Below are 19,083 nucleotides of genomic sequence, written 5' to 3'. Positions count from 1 at the left end.
ACAATGGGTCTGAACTGGTTGGGAAAGGAATGAAGGCCGGGAGGCCCTAGAAATGGGGATTGATGAGAGAATAAAGGAATCAGAGGGCTCAGCGAGGTTGTAAAGGCAGTAGATATTTGTAGAATAAAAGAATAATGAATAAATAGTGAGGTGGGGTAAGGTAGTAAGGACTGGAAGAATAGTGGTATTTGGTCAGATTTGGGATATGGGAAGCTAATACTTCACAAGTGCAACAATTCCAGGAGAAGTCTAGTGTGTCATTTGAAGTATTGCTGAAGTGGAGTGGAGAAGAAGGTAATTGGTGTTGAGTTTCTCATAGCCTTGGCAGGAAAGGCTCTAAGAGTGACCATCCATGTAGGCATTGAACACACTCACAATTATGGCAGGGGTTTACTGAAGGGAAGACCACTAACCTGATGCAGAGTCATTGGCCATTGAGTTATGCTCGCCTGCCTCACGGTGATGTTAATTACCAACCTGTAACACAATGAGATGAGACTCACCATCCTAATCAGCACATTTGTCTGATATGCTGCAATTTATAAACCAGTGTCATGCATGTAATTCCACTAATATATGCCCTAACGTGTCTAAACTGAACACTGTTGTTTTTTAAGATGTAAGAGCATTTTTTATTCTAGCTTAGGCAAGGTGGCCAAGGAATACTTTTTAGATACAAATGAAGGATGGCCCAGTTACATCACTTGTTAATTTCTCCTCAGGCAAATAAAGACTGCGATGGAATTCTACTTTCAATTGCTACTACCTACCTTTTGGTTCAGAGAGAGAAGGGAACTCAAAGATCATACCATTTTCTGTAGGGCTTAAATATCCAGGGTGCTGGCTCAAATAGCAAAGGGGCCTTGGCCACCCTTATCATAGGGTCTCCCAGTGTGAATCAAAGACAGTCTTCTACACTTTGGTAGACACATTGCCCTAGAGCTGCAATGAGGTGAAATGAGAGTCTTGCTTAACTAGTAAGAAAAACCTTTTAAAAATGTCTGCGTGCTACCCACCATGTTCCTAGGAAGAACCAAGACAGAGGTATAGCTGCAGTACATAAAAGACATGGGGGGAGCAAACCAGAAGCACAGCATGGGAAAACTGTTGCCAAATATGCCACAGGAAGGACTAGAGTGAAGTCAAAGGAACATAAGAATTGATGAGTGCGTTAACAAAAAGGTCATTGAATTGCAAAAAGATTTGAATTGGTAGTAACTAGTTCGTCAGATCTTAGAGGAGTTCACATTAAGCATGCCAGCTAAATCAGTGTTGGGCATGTTTTTAGCTGGCATAGACTCTTGTGTTGTGCTGCCTATTTGGAGGAGCCTGGGAAAATGTTTCTTGTTTCAGGTCATTAGACAAGGGTTTTGGAATGTGTGTCTCAATAGTGTCTTAGTCCTCTCTAACAGGGACGTATTTGAGTCTTTGTAGATAACCTCAGAAACCTTATCATTTGACTGAGTCTTTACCAATCTTTACAGTGTCATTCCCGTCTATAGTTTTAGTGTCTCTGCCTACCTGCTTCCCTCTGTCTGTCTGTCTCTTTCTTTCTCTCTTAGTCTGTCTCTGTCATGTGGAAATAATAATATAACCCATAGAAGGACATAATATCTTCTGGAGGAGTGTCCGGTTCCCTATAAGTCTGGTCCCTATAAGTGACTGCAGAGTGAGAAAAGCGAAAAGTCTCTTTCCATAGCTTTACACCAGGCCTTTCCTCACTAAACCCTATTGACTCTCAGAAGAATAAAATCTTCTGTGGCTTCCATGAGTTGTGCATTTTAGCTCTTAAGTTATGCATTAAATTCTTGGTAGTGTTCTCAGAAGAGAAATAAAGGTGATGACCCTCAGTCCTCTTTTGTTAGTGCTCTCAGTGGGTGGAATCAGCAGCCTTCCTGCTACCAACATTTCTGTGTAGCTCAAGAGCTGCCAGCAAAGCTAATAGCCTCCTGAAGGTGTAAGAAAAGCAGGAGTGTTTTACTTATATGATGTGAAGTATAGACTTTTCACCTTTGAGAGAAGTCTGGGATCTTAGTACTTAGACTGGTTAAAAGATTGTGTGAACTGCCTCTTCACTCCTGACATTATTCCTTTGGATAAATATAAGCCTGTATAATTGGCTGTTTTGGCCTCTGCATTTTTTCTCTTGTCCTAAATCAGGACTGGGTGACAGGGGATCAGAACAAGGATCTGTAACTCATGAGTTCTTGGTATGTTGAGGTCATGGCTTGCGGGTCAGTGGCCAGCAGGCCAAGTGAGAAAGTCAAAGCACTCCAGGATCTGGGAACCAGAAAGCCAGAGAGATAAGCGTGGGTCAGTAACAGTCATCCAAAGACATAGGACAAGTGGCTGGAAACTGGGGAACAGAGCTGCTGTGAATGACCGTGCATTTGAGCTCTACACAAAACCTCCTGGCAAGTGGGTCTGAAATCTGATGTGCTTGCCATGTCTTGTGCTTTGGTGAAGAACTCTGTCTTAAAGGAGAAAAGACCCATGGATGACCAGGCTGTGGGGCTGTAGGACTTCATCTATCCAGAGAGTGTCTTTCTACTTTCTACCGAGGCCAAAAATAGGCTAGCAGTGGCTCTGCCAGAGTATCTTCTTATTACATTAGATCTCTAGAACTTATTTATTTTATATAACTGAAACTTCATGGCCTTTGACCAAGACCTTACCATTTCCCCTTCCCCCAGCCATGGCAACTACCATTCTACTCTCTCCTTCTATGTGTTTGACTCTTTTAGAATCCACAGATAGGTGAGATCATGCAGTATTTGTCTTTCTGTGTCTGGCTTATTTCACTTCACATAATGCCCTCCCAGTCCATCCATGTTCTCACAAATGACAGGATTTTCTTTTTTAAGAATGAGTAATATTAATGGTATGAAAAAGTGCTCATTGTTACTCATCATCAGAGAAACACAAATCCAAACCATGACGAGTCATCACCTCCCACTTGTTAAGGTGGCTATTATTAAAAAAATAAAGGACAACAAATGTTAGTTAGGACGTGGAGTCACGTACTGTTGCTGGGATGGTAAATTGGAGCAGCCACCATGGAAAACAATATGGAAGTCCTTCAAAAAACTAAAAACAGAGTTACTGTTTTATCCAACAATCCCATTTCTGGGTAGATATTCAAAGGAATTGAAATTTGAATCTCAAGGGGATATCTGCATGCCCATGTTCATTGTAGTATTATTCACAATAGCAGAGTTATGGAAACAACCTAAATTTCCATCAGTGGATGAATGGATTTAGAGGCCATCTCTTTAGCATGATGTTAAATAATTGGTTGTTAGAGAACTTGTTAAATTTAGTTGGGATTAGGGACTGCCAAATATTACCAATGCATTGACATTAAGGAAATGTAAATAGGAAAGCAGTTTCTGCTTCAGCTTTTGGGATCCTCCGTGGCTTTCAGCACTCCATCTCAGGGCTCCTGGCCCAAGCCACATCTGTGGGAGGAGGCACTGAAGATCCCAGGGGAGGTGGAGAGAGTAACAGCAGTCCCTTCTGATTCTTCCCTAGGTATCACTATACTTTCACTCCTTAGACACATTTGATTGCAGGTTCCCAGGTTCCTAGGTTATGTTTTTCTTAGATGAGCTGGTACAGGAGAGCTCAGATCCATATGTCACTTTAAGGGCCTGGGGATTTTATTTAGGGGAAGGAAGATTTGTATGAGATTTTGGGACAGACCAGAAGGTGAATTTAGAACTCTCATTATGTTTAGGATATTGGAAGGTGCAGAGAACCTTTACAGGGCAGGATAAAGCAATGAAAACACTGGAGGTCCGAGGCTAGTTAATGTTTTTCCATTAGCTTCTGGCCAAGTTAATCAATGCCACTGAGAGTTTTCTCCAGAACCCTCTGGGCTAGTTCAACCCTAGTTATTTTGCCATTTTCTGTCTATGTGTAAGATGAGAGATGAACATATTCTTCCTAGAACTCTTCTGAGAATGTCAAAGGCAAAGGTAAGAAGATCTTTCCCAGTCCTGGTGCTGTTTGATTAAATCCAACCATCCATCTCTTTTTCCACCAGGGATTCCCATGTCCACACCAAAACACTTTAATTAAAGCAAAGACAGAGTACCGATTCTCTGTATGACATTCTGTGACTGTCCTTCTTTGTCTAGACAATGTTGATCTCATGTCTGACCACAGAAACCTCTTACTCATACAATATCCAACTCTTATTTCTACTTCCCTTCGTCCCATCCCAACTGCCACAGTCAGCACTTTGGCTCTCCTCTATATGATTTCCTTTTTAGTTGCCAGTATTTGAGTTAGTGTCCTCCCATGAATGCAAGTGTCCTTCTTTCCTGCAACTCACCTTTCAATTTTATTCTTATAACTGTATCAGGAACAGACTCTTCCATTCTGCATTGTTTCAGGTACAGTGGTGAGGCAGCTTTCTTCTGTTCACCTACATCCACCCATCATAGTGTATTCAGCTAACCCTTACTTCTGTGTAACCGCTAATCCTCCAGTACCAATATGGTGAAGTTGTCTGGGGTACCAAACATTGAAGTTCCAACTCCAGTGTAGTTGGAAATGAATTCTTAATTCCACCAACCTCTGTTTCAGCTCTTTAACAGCTACCTTGTATCACGACTGACATGCTTTATCTTTGGCAATTAAATCTATTTGCCAGGACCCAGAGATGGGAACAAGCACAGGTTTTGGAGTAACCATTCTGTTGATTAATAAAGATCCTTGATAGTAATCTAGATAGAAATAACACTTGCATGAAGCAGAAAAATCATCTTGTACTGGTCTTCATGTTGTCTTTTCATTGTCTTATCTTTATTTGTATTATCTTGCTACATATATTTCTTTCTTCCTGCTCTTAATTTCTCCTTGTCCACTTTGTATCTCCACTCCAGCAAATGAGTTCAAGGTGGTAGCTGATAGTATAAACTCTGTAACATCTGTTATGAAGATAGATACATTGTGGGTGTAGAATTATCATTGATGATGAGATATGTCCTTACAATGACGTAAAAATAATGACATTACATTAGGGAGTGATAAGTTTAAGTGACTTTAATTGTTATCACAGTTGTTAGTTCATAAACAGCTATCCTTATCTCATACTGTTTCCTAGATAAGATTATAACATTGCACGATTTATTTAATTAGAATTAGTTTTCTGTTGTGAATATCAAAATGACTTTTATGTTCCCACAAAACAAATAATTCACCATAGCTTAAAATCAAGATGTGCATTGCTTTGTACATGAAAGATAATCCCTTGATTGAAAAAGGCTAATTGGGGTTAGCTTCTGTTAATACAGATTCAGGAAATAGCTTTGGTAGATTTTAGCATATGGATAAATCCCTTCTCCAAACTTCCCATGATGAAAAATATCTTTCAGTTGGATATCTTTTAAAGACTTTGATGTATAAAGAAAAAAATCTTATCAGGCATAAAATGTTTGTCCATTTCCTCTTGATATGGATAATGAATTCCCTATCCTATTAGCAGAGGTTGGATTCATGAATACCAAGGAGATGGCATTCCAACTCTTTTTTTTTCCTTTCCTTTTGCCTATTTATTTCATTTTGGTTTTAAGACTAACAAAAACAATTTTAATTGCTTCCTCACTGCAGACATCATCTATCACCTATTCTTATGGCACTGTTCATGGCAAAAACTCATTAAATACTAGGCTTTAATATGTGTTCACTTCACAGAAATTATTTTTAATATCTATTTACTTTCACCCTTCCAAATATAACTTCTTTTTGGAAGAGCATAATGGCTATTAAAATAATCACCATTTTTTTTTAAACAGTGACCTAATTACCTGGACATTCAATGTTTAATTTATAAAAGAACTTCAGGTTGGACACATCTGTGACTTGGAAATGCAACTGTAAGGCTCTCAATACATTTAATGGTAGGACATTTAAAAATTATAAAATATTTAAAAATCTATTATGGTAATCCAGGAGTGGGATGATGAGAATCTGAACTAAGCTAGAGATAGGATTTAATGGAATGATGAATTAAAAAGAAAAAAAAGCCAAACTAAATTGGTAGAAACTAGAAACTGCATATGTCTATGAGGAGATGAAGGGAGGAGTCAAAGATAACTTTGGGATTTAGAGAATGAACAATGGTTGTAATATAACTAGAATGATCAAATAGGGCCCTAGTTTGGAGGATTTGTAAAAGTACAGTTTGAGGTAACAGGGGTGAACACACCTGAGTGAAAATACGTAGTAGAAACTAGAGGAAGTGAGACTGTGGCCATAGAAGCAGATGGGAGGTAGAGCTTTACATTGGAAGGTCCCTCCATGGGCATGAATTTAACTGGCTTTAGTTTTTTTATTTATTTCTCCCTTTCCCTCAGTTAGTTGCCTGCCTGTTCTTTGATTCAAAGAAATATTTAATTAAAACAAGGAGAAAATACTAAATTTAGGGAATTTTGATTGATTGGCTGAGGCTGATTGGTTAGTTGGTTGGGTTATTGATTGATCAACTGGTTGATTGATTGATTGATTCATTCATTCATGGGAGCTTCATGAACCAGGGAATGCTGATTGGTTAGCTAATTGGTTGGTTGGTTAGTTCATTCATTCATTCATTCATGGGAGCTTTGGTTTGAATACAATATGCAATATGATTTTGCCTGTGAGAAGCTTATAATCTAGTATGTTGGGGGCGTTTTGTATATCTATTGCTATCTAACAAACCACCCAAAACTTAGTTGCTTAAAATGATAACAATCATTTATTTGTTCATGATTCTGTAATTTGGGTAGGGCTTCGTGGGGAAATTTGTCTCTACTCCATGAAGTATCTCCTGAGGATGGAATATCACAGATGACTTTTTCACTCAGAAACATGGTGCCTTAGCTAGGATGGCCAGAGAATGAGGTCATGCTAAAGCTGAGTTTTGAAGGACAAAAATGAAGCACAAAGGGAAGGAGAAGGAACATTAAAAAGAAGAAACAAAAGAAAAACAAGAAACGATATATGCAAGACTGAGGAAGAGTATACAATATCATGTATTCAGGGAACTTTAGATAGGTCAGTGTATGAAGGGTTCAGAGAAAGGAGGCAGAAAAAGCAGTATGTGGAAAATTACAGGAACTAAAGCTACAGAATTAAATAGGGATAGATCACAAAGGGTCATATTTGTTGAACCAGAAGGAGTCTAAAGCAGGAAATGTTAATGATGGCAACATTTAAGACTCTATTGAGGAGGCGTTTACAGGTGGAAGTAGGAAACACAGCTAACAGACAGGATTGTCATAGAAATCGAAGGAAGAGAGGGTATTAAGGACAACATGATCAACAGGATCAAATGCACTAGAGAGGCCAGGGAAGATGACGAATGAGAAGTAGCAGTTAGATTTAGCAATGAGAAATGCTGGTTAGAGGCCTTACTAAAACCAAGTTTAGTAGGAACAGAAGCCAAATTACAATGGATTGAACCTAGCGGGAAGTAAGGAAATGAAAGGGAGGAGAAAGAATAGTAGCTAGAGGAAGATGAGACTGGAGAGAATTGGTTCAACTAACTGGTAAATAACAAGCAAAATACATTTATTGTTTATTATGTCCCTGGATGAAGACATGGAAACTCAGAGAAATTAAGCTTCTTGTTCTAGGTCATACAGCTAAGAAGAAAAGGAGCAAGGATTTGAACCTAGATCTCACTTTCTGGAGCTCATGCTCTTAGCCTTTGTGCTCCTAGCTATGCAATGCTGCTGCAATGCTGCTGATGATAACAAAGATGATGATAATGATGATGATGGTAAGGGAGGGATTCTTCCCCTGAATTTTGACTAAAGAAGTGGACATTGGATATATGCAGCCTATAATTATTGGTGCCTTAATTTTCTTACACTTGAAAGAGTAGCTTTATAATGATAATGATTCATGATCTACATCACAACTGAACTAAAAATAAAATAATAGCTAAAAAGCTTTAAAAAGATGTGAAGTATTTGCATGTACAAAGTTCTAACCTGTGTTTTAAATATTTTTTCAGGTTCTAAATAAAAATTACTTATAAATTACACCTAGGATGTGTAAGCTTTTCTACTTAGATGTGCTATGCCACCTTTCTGCTTGTGATGGTGGATGTTAAAATTGCCTGCTTCATAAATCAGCCATCTGTTTGCAGTCTAGAAGTAACACAGATGAAGAACAAGTGGGCTCAGCCTTGGCTACTATTGGGAAGGAATGTAGTTTTTTATTTCAGAAAAGGATGAATGTATTATTTAAATACACTTTAGAGATACACATAGTATCAAATCCCAGCTTGTGGAGAATGGCTATAAGCAGTTTTTTGTGATATCTTGATAAACATGCTTTCAAGGGAAAGGAAATTTTGATGTCTGAGAAGGAGCCAGCTGTATGATTGTATGTGTGGAAGATCGTTTTTAGAAAAGCATTTTTATTTTTCCTATCAGTGACTTTACTTGTCAAATATTAAAAATTAGATATATGTCCAAAACAGAATTGGCCCATGGAAAAGACCACAGTCAAGGTTATCAAAACATGAGAAAACACTGAATTATCCCACCTACTCCTAGCACCTGTGAGAAACTGCAAAATGATAAAAATGCATATGTTGCCAACTGGGCCATCTGTTCTAGCTACTGTTGGCCTGGTCAGTGTTTGGAATGCAGACACCTGTCAGAGCAATTCACGTGTTGCAGGAAGCATTGATTTGGTGTTTTGGCAGGTCATTCTCTGTCCTTTCAGTCAAAAATGAAAAAATGTTTTGGCATTAGAGTCTTGCATATGGCACATCATCCTTCTACTGGAATATGGAAGTATGGTTTGGGTCCCTCACTATGGTGGGCAATTCTGTAGCACTTAATGCAAATGTTAGAACATGAAAAACTAAGACATATTTTCCCCTCCCTGCTCCTTGATAACTGCAGGTATATCTGCCTGATTTGTAAAACAGAAGAGGAAGGAGTGGTAGGGATATTATTTTTTTTATTTTAATGTTTTTTTGTTATGTTAGTCACCATACAGTACATCCCTGGTTTCCGATGTAAAGTTCGATGATTCATTAGTTGCGTATAACACCCAGTGCACCATGCAATACGTGCCCTCCTTACTACCCATCACCAGTCTATCCCATTCCCCCACCCCCCTCCCCTCTGAAGCCCTCAGTTTGTTTCTCAGAGTCCATAGTCTCTCATGCTTCATTCCCCCTTCTGATTACCCCCCCTTTCTTTATCTGGTAGGGATATTATTAAAATTATCTATTTGTGTCAGACATTGTGTTAAGTCTTTTGCATGTATTAGCTCTATTACTCTATTTTAAATGCTTCAGAAAAGATATAATCTGTGTGGAAATGAAAGCTAGGAGAGTTGACTAACTTGCCCAAAGTTGTATAGGAAATGAGCTGAGAATAGAATTTGGGTCTAACTCTGGAGCTCAGCCATAAAGTTATACTCCTCTCCATGTCTGAAGAGAAAGTGGTTGACAATATTTTCTAGATGGCTTGAAATTCAAGAAAGTTCAGACGTATCCACTATCCTTTGCCTTACTGAGCATTAGGGTCTCAGCCTGAGGTTCACTTTGTAATAAAAACCAGACTTATAACTTGACCACAAGTTTAGTGTTTGAAAATTGAGCAAGAGTAGAGCCAAACCCTGATTATCTTCCCATCTGGGTTGGTGTTGACCTGTAGGTGGAAGCATGTATTCTGTTATAGACAAACATTTGGTTATTTTTAGAAGGGTTTTGTGAATCTACCTTACCCGAGGACAGGGAAATAAATTCAGTATTATTTCTTTACTGAATTCTAGTGTTGTAATATCCCGTCCCCATCCTAGGCACAAATGATTGTGCATTTAAATGCATATATTAGAGCTAAAATTTTTTGAAGTAGGAAATTTCATCACGCACTGCCATTAATGTGTCAGACCTTGCAATTGGAGGAGCCCCATTCACCCACTTCTAGGTAACCCCTAGCAGACTCTAAGTGGGAGTTTCTAGTGATCTCTACATGCACTTGTTTTCAGTGTAGGCAGAAACTCCTCTGTTACATTATTGGATGGGTCATTTCTCAGGAACTCTGAGATGTGTGTGCTTGAAAGTTGGGACAAGAAGAGGACAAACACCTACAGTTGATAAGTATTCAATAATCTGATAACTATTTATCAAAGTAGACACTAAAGATACAATGCTGAAGAAGTCAGTCCTAGTCTGAGGGCAAACTGTGCCATTGTTGTAAAGATCAGGGTAAGTAGACATGCTAAGGGAACATAAGAGGGACAGAGTTTAGATAGAGATTAGTTCCCACAGTAAAAATAAAATCAACTATGCATCAGGCTTTATCCTGTTAAAGCTCAGTGTAATTATAATATAAAATATTACTAATGTCAATAGAAGGTACAAAAGCAATAAAAGCTTAGTAATAGTAATAACATATTTGGTAATATTTTGTACTTCATTACCCACTTAAGCATGAATAAAAGCTTATAATCGAATAAATACTTTTGGAGGGGCAGGAGGTAACTGTGATTAAGGAAAATAGTCATTTACATTCTTTGTGTTCCAGAATATAGTAAATCCGAAAGTTAATGCTCCACGTCTTTATCCTTTGAGAGGTTGCCCTTGCATACAACCTTCCACAGATATATGTATTTAGAGGATGAAGCAAACATGTATTTGGAGGAATAAAAAAGATATATTCTGATATTTCATCTTAATTGAATCCCTAATGAAATGCCTTTCTTTCAGTCTTTCTATACAAGTTAATCCTAAAAAAGTATCAGTAATGGCCAATTGTTAAAGAAAGTGAGAGACAGAAACTAAAATCAATAGTCCTTTAGGAGTACATAATCAAACAAACAAATAGCTATCCTGCAACAGAGCGTCTTGGTTACTGTGGGAATTCATGTAGTTATGTTGTCTTTAGAATGCTTCTGCAAGAACACTTGCTAGAAAGTAGCTTTTATGTGATGTTGCATTGACTCTTGGGGGTTGCCTCTCACATGTACTTAAAATATGAATTATGCCCTAAGTCTCTTGAATCTCTTCAGAATCACCTTACTCCAAGGAAATTTCATTTAGAAGCTCCCAAGATGATTTCCATTCATCAATTATGAAAGAGAGAATCAGGGTTTTGAGTTTTAACTGTTGCAGTCTTTGACATTTCCAGACTATGCTTGGAAAAAATTCCCAAGTCTAGTATATATTTTCTTTTGCTGTGGTCATTTGAGAACTCAAGGTTTATATTCACATGGTAATTTTAACAAGGAATCCTAAATTTGCTTAGATTGTAATTAATATGTAACATTTTTTTAGAATAATAGCACATTAAGTCTATATTAAATATAGTACCAACCTGTTTTAATATTTAGACAGTATTTCAAAATGTAGTCTTCTAAGATATTTGAAATTTCTATTCAAAGATATGTTTATATTATTTATATATTGTTGGAATATAAATAATAAATGATTGAATTAGCATTATTTCTCATTGATTTCATTTCTAATAGTAAAAATGGATGCACTATTTCTAATATGGACTCTTGTATTTAAAACTTTTTTTACCAATCCCCTAGTTTGCAACACAGAAATGTTGAAATATACAAATGAGTAAACCACACTGTAACACCAGTCTTGCCCACCCTTCCAAAGATGAATTGATATTATTAAAGTGACATAGTGGTTGCTAAAATGTTGTTTTGCTCTTCTATCCTCCTCCTCTCAATTCTAAGTCTAGTCTTACTTCCCATTCCCATTCAGTGAACTTGAAGACAAATGAATAGAAATCATTCAGTCTGCAGTCCAAATAGGACAAAGTTTAAAGAAAAACTTCAAGCACCCGTGGGCCAGTGGTCTAAAGTATGAATAACAAGATTTCCAGAAGAAGAGAGTGACAGTTGAGCATAAAAATATTGAAGAAATCATGGCCAAAATTTCTCCAAATTCAGAGAAAAACATTGATTGAAAGATTTAAGATCTCACAAAACCCTAAGCAATGATAAATACAAAGAAATTCATACCTAGAGCCACTCGTCAAACACCTAAAAACCAAAGATAAAAAGCAAACCTTTAAAGCAGCCAGCTAAAAATATATTTTAAATGTAAGTAAGAGTGACTGTTTGCTTCTTGTCAAAAACAGAGGAAGCCAGGAAGCTTGAATGCCATTATTAAGATGAGGAAAGAAAGAAAAAACAAAACTGTCAGCCCAGAATTCTATATCCAGCATAGATATCCTCAGAATGAAATTTAAAATGGTATTTTTGCATAAATGTCAACTGAAATAATTCATTGTCATCAGATCTGCACTACAGGAGATTCTAAAAGACATTGTTCCAGTGAAGGGGCAATTATAGTAGGTGGAAGGCTTGATTTGCATAAAATAAAGTGTAAAGAAGAGTACTGGAAATGGTATGGAAGTGGGTGAACATAAAAATATAGTGAATTTTTTTTTCTCCTTGTAATTTCCTAAAAGAAAGAAAGAAAAAAACCATATTAAAATATGGGATTTAAAAATACCTCCACTCCACACTTGCAACTTCTTCACACCTTTAGACTTTACATTCCACATGTCACAAAATTTGTAAGGTTATTATTTGCCCCTGAACTTTTGGGCACAGAAGGGACAAATGAAAAAGTGATAGACTTACACCTAACCATATAACTAATTACATTAACTGTAAGTAGATTAAACATTCCAATTAAAAGGCAGAGATTGTCAGACTGGACATAAAAATCAAGATCCACATATATTCTCTCACAAGAGGTGCAGTTTAAGCAGAAAAATAAAAACAGATTGCAAGTAAAAGGATAGAAAAAGATATGCCATGCAATCAGTACATATAAAAAGCAGGTGTGGTTACAGTAATATGAGACAGAATATCAAGACAAAGATTATCGGAAACAAGAGGAACATTTAATGAGAATAAAAAGTGCAATTTGGTAAGAAATCTAATGATCTTAAATACATATACTATATATATATACCTTTTAATAGAATCTCAAAATTCATGAAGCAAAACTAAAAGAACTAAGGGAGAAATAGACAAATTCAAAATCATCATGGGAGATTTTAAATATAAGTCTGCGTTCCATAGTATACCAGGCAAAAAGGAACACGTAATTGTTAGCTAGTCCTGTATGGTTAGTGGAGGGTGATCTACATGAAGAGATTAGCAGTAAATTCTGGGAGGGATTTGTGCCATAGATACTTAAACTGAGGACACTTTCCTAGTGGATTAATGTTCTCAAATGATGTAGAAACAATCTTTAAATTTATTTTCTTGTTTTACATTTTCTATAAAATAAAATTCAATAGAATACATTTAATTGATTTCTATATGGAGGTAGGTTGAGAAAACACTCTTTTGCCTTTTAAATCTGTTTATTTCAATTCAGAGATAGAGTTTAGGAAGGCTGAAAATATTAACATAGTCTTGAGAAGCTTTAGGATATCAGATGGTTCAACCAAGCATTTGGCTTGGTCAGTCTGAGGGTGAATTTTCAAATTAATTCCTGATATCCTATATTATGGATTAAAATGAGATCTATGTGTTTTAGTTTACAGAGATGCAGGTGGCATTTCATCATGAAAATTCAGGCACGCTCTTTGTATTTGTGTCCATATGGAACACCATCCCACTTATGCATGGTGGTGGCCTTAGGGGTGCCTTTGGGTAGGGCCAAAAATTTTTTTAAATAGTGCTTTGAATTTGTGGAGCACTTGGACAGAGCAGGAGGGCACTTGGCGCCAGGAGGAAAAAAGGCATTGAAAAGGGAGGTGGGAGGACACAGTGGACGAATTTGGCTGACTTCATAGCGTTGCCTGGGGTCTACTCTGGTTTAGAATATGAATTAGGCAGTTTGTGATTGGTACACATTGTTTTATCACACAAAGAAAATTGGGAGATATTCTCCCCCCTTGCTCTTCTGTAAAATGAAATCAAGAGTGTATCTATGTGTATAGTTACTAAACGTTACAGCCTCCTGTGGTCAAGAGGAGATTAAATTTCGGGATGACACAGAGAAAAATATGCCAAATCAGGAGCAACAGCAAAGATTTTGTTGTTTAAATAGCATAATCAAAGGTAAGAATTCTGAGCCAAAGATGAACTTTGCTATTTCAGTTGAAGAAATGCTAATTTTTCTTCTAGGAAATATTTTTTTATATTCCCAGTTAAATTTTTATTCTTTTCTTACGTAAGTATAATAGTTGCATAGAAAGCTCAGCAACTTTGATCCAGCACATTTTAAACAGCTCGTGATATATATTCCCAAATAAAAAGTAGCATAGACTCTTCCATGACTTCATATTTTCATGCCCAAAGGACACATAACAAACCTGTGTGTGAGTAATTTTTTTTCAATAAGGCAATATAATGAACTAATCTTTCTCTGAATGGTTGACATTTTGGGGTACTGTTATCAAACTGGGAAATATAAATGGTCTGGTTTATTGAGTTTCTCTTTTAAATGAAGGTACTGCCTCATGGTCTGAATGCACTGTGTGCAACAATAAGAATACATAAATAATATTTATTTTGTAACAAGGTCCATACAGAAATGTTTAGTTAAATTGCTTAAAGTAAATATTAACTGTCACTGATTTAGCTGTTGCTGAACTTTGGTAACATCTATTCAGTTATGGTTGTGTTTCAAGCAATCTAATTTCAGTGTTACTAGTTCTCATTTTTGGTTAGGTTGCTTAATTTAAACTATACATCTGTATTTTACATATTAGCTGGTTTTTTTAATAGGTGAAATATGTTCACTTATTAAGGCAGTAACTAGGGATAGTTAAATCATTTCTTCTCTAATTATTTAATGAGTGAAGAACCATCTAGTTCTGTCTTGAACCTGTGTGTATGTCAAGGGATAGAGGGAGGCTATGCATACGTCATAGAGGGCAGATAAGATGATGCTTTAGATGATGTGAAGAAAATACCAGAAACTCTATATTGTTTTTATTTTATTATGCCCTGACCTTTTACAATTTCTATTTTTGGGCCTATTTTATAATGTACATAATATAATAGTATAGTAGTAAGTGTATATATTTTATAAAATAAAAACACACACTGAGGAAAGTGTTCCAAAAATATTTTGCTTGTAAGGATGCCTGATTTTTGATCCAGTTACAATGCCTTTCTTTTTTACTTAAAATATGAAAATGAGAGAAAGATAACTACTTTGTAAACTGGCTATTTTGGTTACCTAAATGATTTACTCGGGGTCTAAATGATTTCAGAGGTACAATCACAAATATCTAGTTTTTGTAAAATATAATCAATTGTGCATTTAATAAACTGGGTTACCAAAACTACATCCATCCCTAAAAAGAAGCAAGCCCTATCTGCTGTCAAACATGCTGCTAGAGGGGTCTTTAAAATGCACCTTGAGAGGGCTTCAGAGGGGAGGGGGGGTGGGGGAATGGGATAGGCTGGGGATGGGTAGTAAGGAGGGCACGTACTGCATGGTGCACTGGGTGTTATATGCAACTAACGAATCATTAAACTTTACATCAAAAACCAGGGATGTACTGTATGGTGACTAACATAATATAATAAAAAATATTATAATTAAAAAAAATAAAATAAAATGCACCTTGACTCGATTTGGAAGAACCATCAGAGTAAAGCAAATCTGTTTGATATGTTTTTCCCAACTTTAATCAGGAGTATTGTTTTTTTTAAAAAGCTGTAGTGCTCTTAGGCATATGGTAAAATAGTACTTATTGCTTGCTTCTAGTAATAGACTGAAGAGTTGACCGCATTTCCAGGACCAATTCTAAGGTAGCAACTGATATTTTAAAATAATAATAATTCTTGCATTTGTTATGGCTTTCCAGTTTCTAAAATATTCTAACTGCCATTATTCCACTTGATCCACATAACATACTATAACTGAAAGCATGGTAATATTAACTTCATTTTTCAGGTAAAGAAACTGAAATTGAGTAGTTAAGTAAATTGACCAAGGTTCCATGGTTTTCAAACATCACTGTGGGTGCTCTAAATTAAGGTGTCTTAACTCCCAAGTTCAGAGATTTTCACACTCTGAATTTCCAAGTAAACACTTTCTATCAACTCTTTCATGATACCATATACATAAGGGCCTGAAATGACACTAACTAGTCTTGTGACCCTGGGCTGTAGTCACTTAGAGTGGAGTTGTGTCATACATATGTTCAAGTTATGGGAGTTCAACTATAGTTGACCCTCGAACAGGGTGAGGGCTGGGGTGCCCATCCCCCAAGCCCTGTACAGTTGAAAATCCACATCTGGCTTTGACTCCCCCAAAGCTTAATTACTAACAGCCTCCTGGTTGACAGGAACCCTTACTAACAATATAAAAGTTGAATGACATGTATTTTGTATGTTATATGTATTATATATTATATTCTTATAGTAAACTAGAGAAAAGGAAATGTTATCAAGAAAATCCTAAGGAAGAGAAAATACATTTATAGTACCATACTGTATCAACAAAATCTGCATGTAAGTGGATCTGTGCAGTTCAAAACCGTATTATTCAAGGGTCAGCTGTACAGGTGAAAAAGAAAGAAGAATAAAAATAAATGGGTGTGAGTGATTCTAGCTGTCTTTGCCTCCAAAGAGCACTTACCTCTGAGTGAAGGTGAAATGGGGGATGTGAGTCTGCTGTTGCTTGGGTTTGTCTGAATTCTTTCATGGCTCCAATAGTGTGAACATCCCCTGGGCTCAGTGTAACTTTACTGTTTAAGGATGCATATGTTTTATGTAACATGTGAGATTTGTGCAAGCCAACTACCTCATTTGGTGCTCAGCCAACAAAACAGTGATCTCTTCCAATGCTGAGCAACTTAGGAGATTTTGGAAAGGAAAATATTGATTAGGAGTGATTTTTTTCTTATGAGAAAGAGAAGATGTGACCCCACCATACTGTCTTGGAGTAAAACTTCCTCATCTGTTGAATGGGGCTAATAATATCCATTTTACCAATCTCAGGGGAGATTTAGGTTAAAAAATTACAGAAAAGCAGCTTGGAAAAAAAATCACTCTACAGATAGAGGATATATAAGTATTGAGTGTTTTATGTGGTCCGGTACCACCGGGTACAGTCTGCATTCCACAGTGCAAGTGAAGTCTCTAGATGCCCTCACTTTAAGCCCCATTCCCTAGCTTTTTCATAAAAAATCATCCTCAAAATTCCAAGAGTTAGTGTTCCATGCAGATGTGGTTGAGGAGAACACTAATGGAAGGCCATTGTGAGGACTGCTCCCATCCCAGGGGTGGGGGATTTTCGCCACAACAGCCTGGGCTTCTGACACCCCAGCTCTCTCATTAATGACCTTATCATTTTACCTTCTTGAGGCCCACTTTCCTCATCTGTAAAAGGAGATTAAGTCAGATGTTTCCATCTGACCTGGGCCCCTTCCAGCCCGCATATTCTATGATCACATGGTGCGTGGCATCACAATTGTCTTTCGGCTGGAGACTCTAATTATCATAATTATTCCTTTTGCTTTTAAGCATTATGTCTTTTCCTCTTAGATTCATAATCATGCTAATACCTTTGTTCAAAATGACCCACTGCTTTTTTTTTTCCACATTTGCCAAGTTGCTCTTTATTGGTGAGCTCCTGTTGTTTGTTCTTTCTAGTCCCTTTTGTTGGGCTTTATCATTTGAATAGCGGATGACTGAGTTTTAAAGCTTTTCTTCCTTTGCCCACTCTGTGTTTGGCCTGTTTCAGTTCTCCTGCTGCCTAGCCTGTTGAACGTTCTCATCCCCAGTTAAGTGTGGACGTGAACTTGAAGAGATGCTCACTGTTGAGTGTGTGGGCTCTCCCTAAGTAAATTCTTGCATTTCTTGATTGGGAGAAAGAGTTAGGTCTCTTCTCTGATTTGCTGACTGTTTTGGATCAGATTAAGGTTTTGTTCTATTTTTGTTTTTGGTTTTGTTTTTTTGTTTTGTTTTTACCATCCTTTAGACCATTTGCTCCTTACCTCCTTTCCCCTGGAAAGCAGCATCCTGGATATGTATGGCTGCCTGAGGCTTAGATTTCTGTTTCATCTCAACTTTATGGTCCAGTACTCCCGACCTTTCTGCCTTTCAGTTGTATCCCTTCTCCTTGGACCCTTGCCTTTAGGTGAAGAGGTCGTAGGGTGAAATTTTAATTTTTTTCTATTTTTATTTTTTTTAGAGGGAGAGTAGGGGCGAGATCAGGAGGGAGAGGGAGAAAGAGAATCTTAAGCAAGCTCCACACCCAGCATGGAGCCCAGCATAGGGCTCGATCCCATGACCTGAGATCATGATCTGAGCCAAGATCCAGAGTCAGACGCTTAACCGAAGGAGCCACCCAGGCACCCCTAGAGTAATATTTTAATTCTTTATTTCAGTAGAAGTATGGTGAGGATCTATCATGTGCCATGCTCTGAAAATGGGAGCCCATAAATTAGAGAATTTGAAAGGTGGAAACACTAAAAGAGGAATGGGAAAAAATAAGAGAAAGAGGCATAGGAGTGAAACAGTAAGGGGGCAGGTGTAGGTGTGGACATGGAAAGAAGGAGGTTGAGAGATGAGGCACAGATAGCTAGATAGCTAGATGGATGAATGGGTGGGTAAATAGATAAAAGTGTAAACAGACACCAGGACCGTAGTAGGATGGTCAATATTGTAATTACAAATTAATTTCCAGTTCTCACAGCCTTTTACCCTCTTCAACACTGTGAAACATGTATCAGCTGCACTCCCGAACAAATACACAGACAATGCTGCAATATTTCAGTTTCACTGACAACAGATCCATACACCAAAAGATCAACCATTATGTACTACCCGAAAAATCTTAGGTTTCCTTCTTTAGTGAAAAAATTTGTACTTGTATTCCACTCTACTTCTTGGATTACCAACATGTTGGCCTTATCCAAGAGAGGTTAGTGTTAGGACCTGATGGGCAGCCACTGAATTAATTTATGAGTTTCCTACTGGCAAAGTCTAGCTTTATTTTTGCATATGTTATATTATGATTTATACTATATTTGGTCTTGGACCCAGTTCCTGTCAAGGAGCTCCTAAAACCCTTGTGATTTCCTAGGTAAGAGCCATAAAGGTGTCTTTTGTTATGTTAATGAG

General features: G+C 37.2%; 1 protein-coding gene across 2 annotated transcripts in view; it reads left to right on the top strand.

Moving 5' to 3' along the window:
- The window catches only part of RELN (reelin), a 482,353-nt gene that overhangs the window by 91,419 nt on the left and 371,851 nt on the right, over positions 1-19,083 (top strand). The gene's annotated exons all lie outside the window — the stretch shown is intronic.

The sequence above is a fragment of the Ursus americanus genome, chromosome 3 (genome assembly GCF_024610735.1).
Source record: "Ursus americanus isolate L20-20 chromosome 3, mUrsAme1.1.p, whole genome shotgun sequence".
NCBI classification, from domain to species: domain Eukaryota; kingdom Metazoa; phylum Chordata; class Mammalia; order Carnivora; family Ursidae; genus Ursus; species Ursus americanus.
Note: the sequence above shows the minus strand (reverse complement) of the source record. Positions and strands in the feature narration are given on the sequence as shown.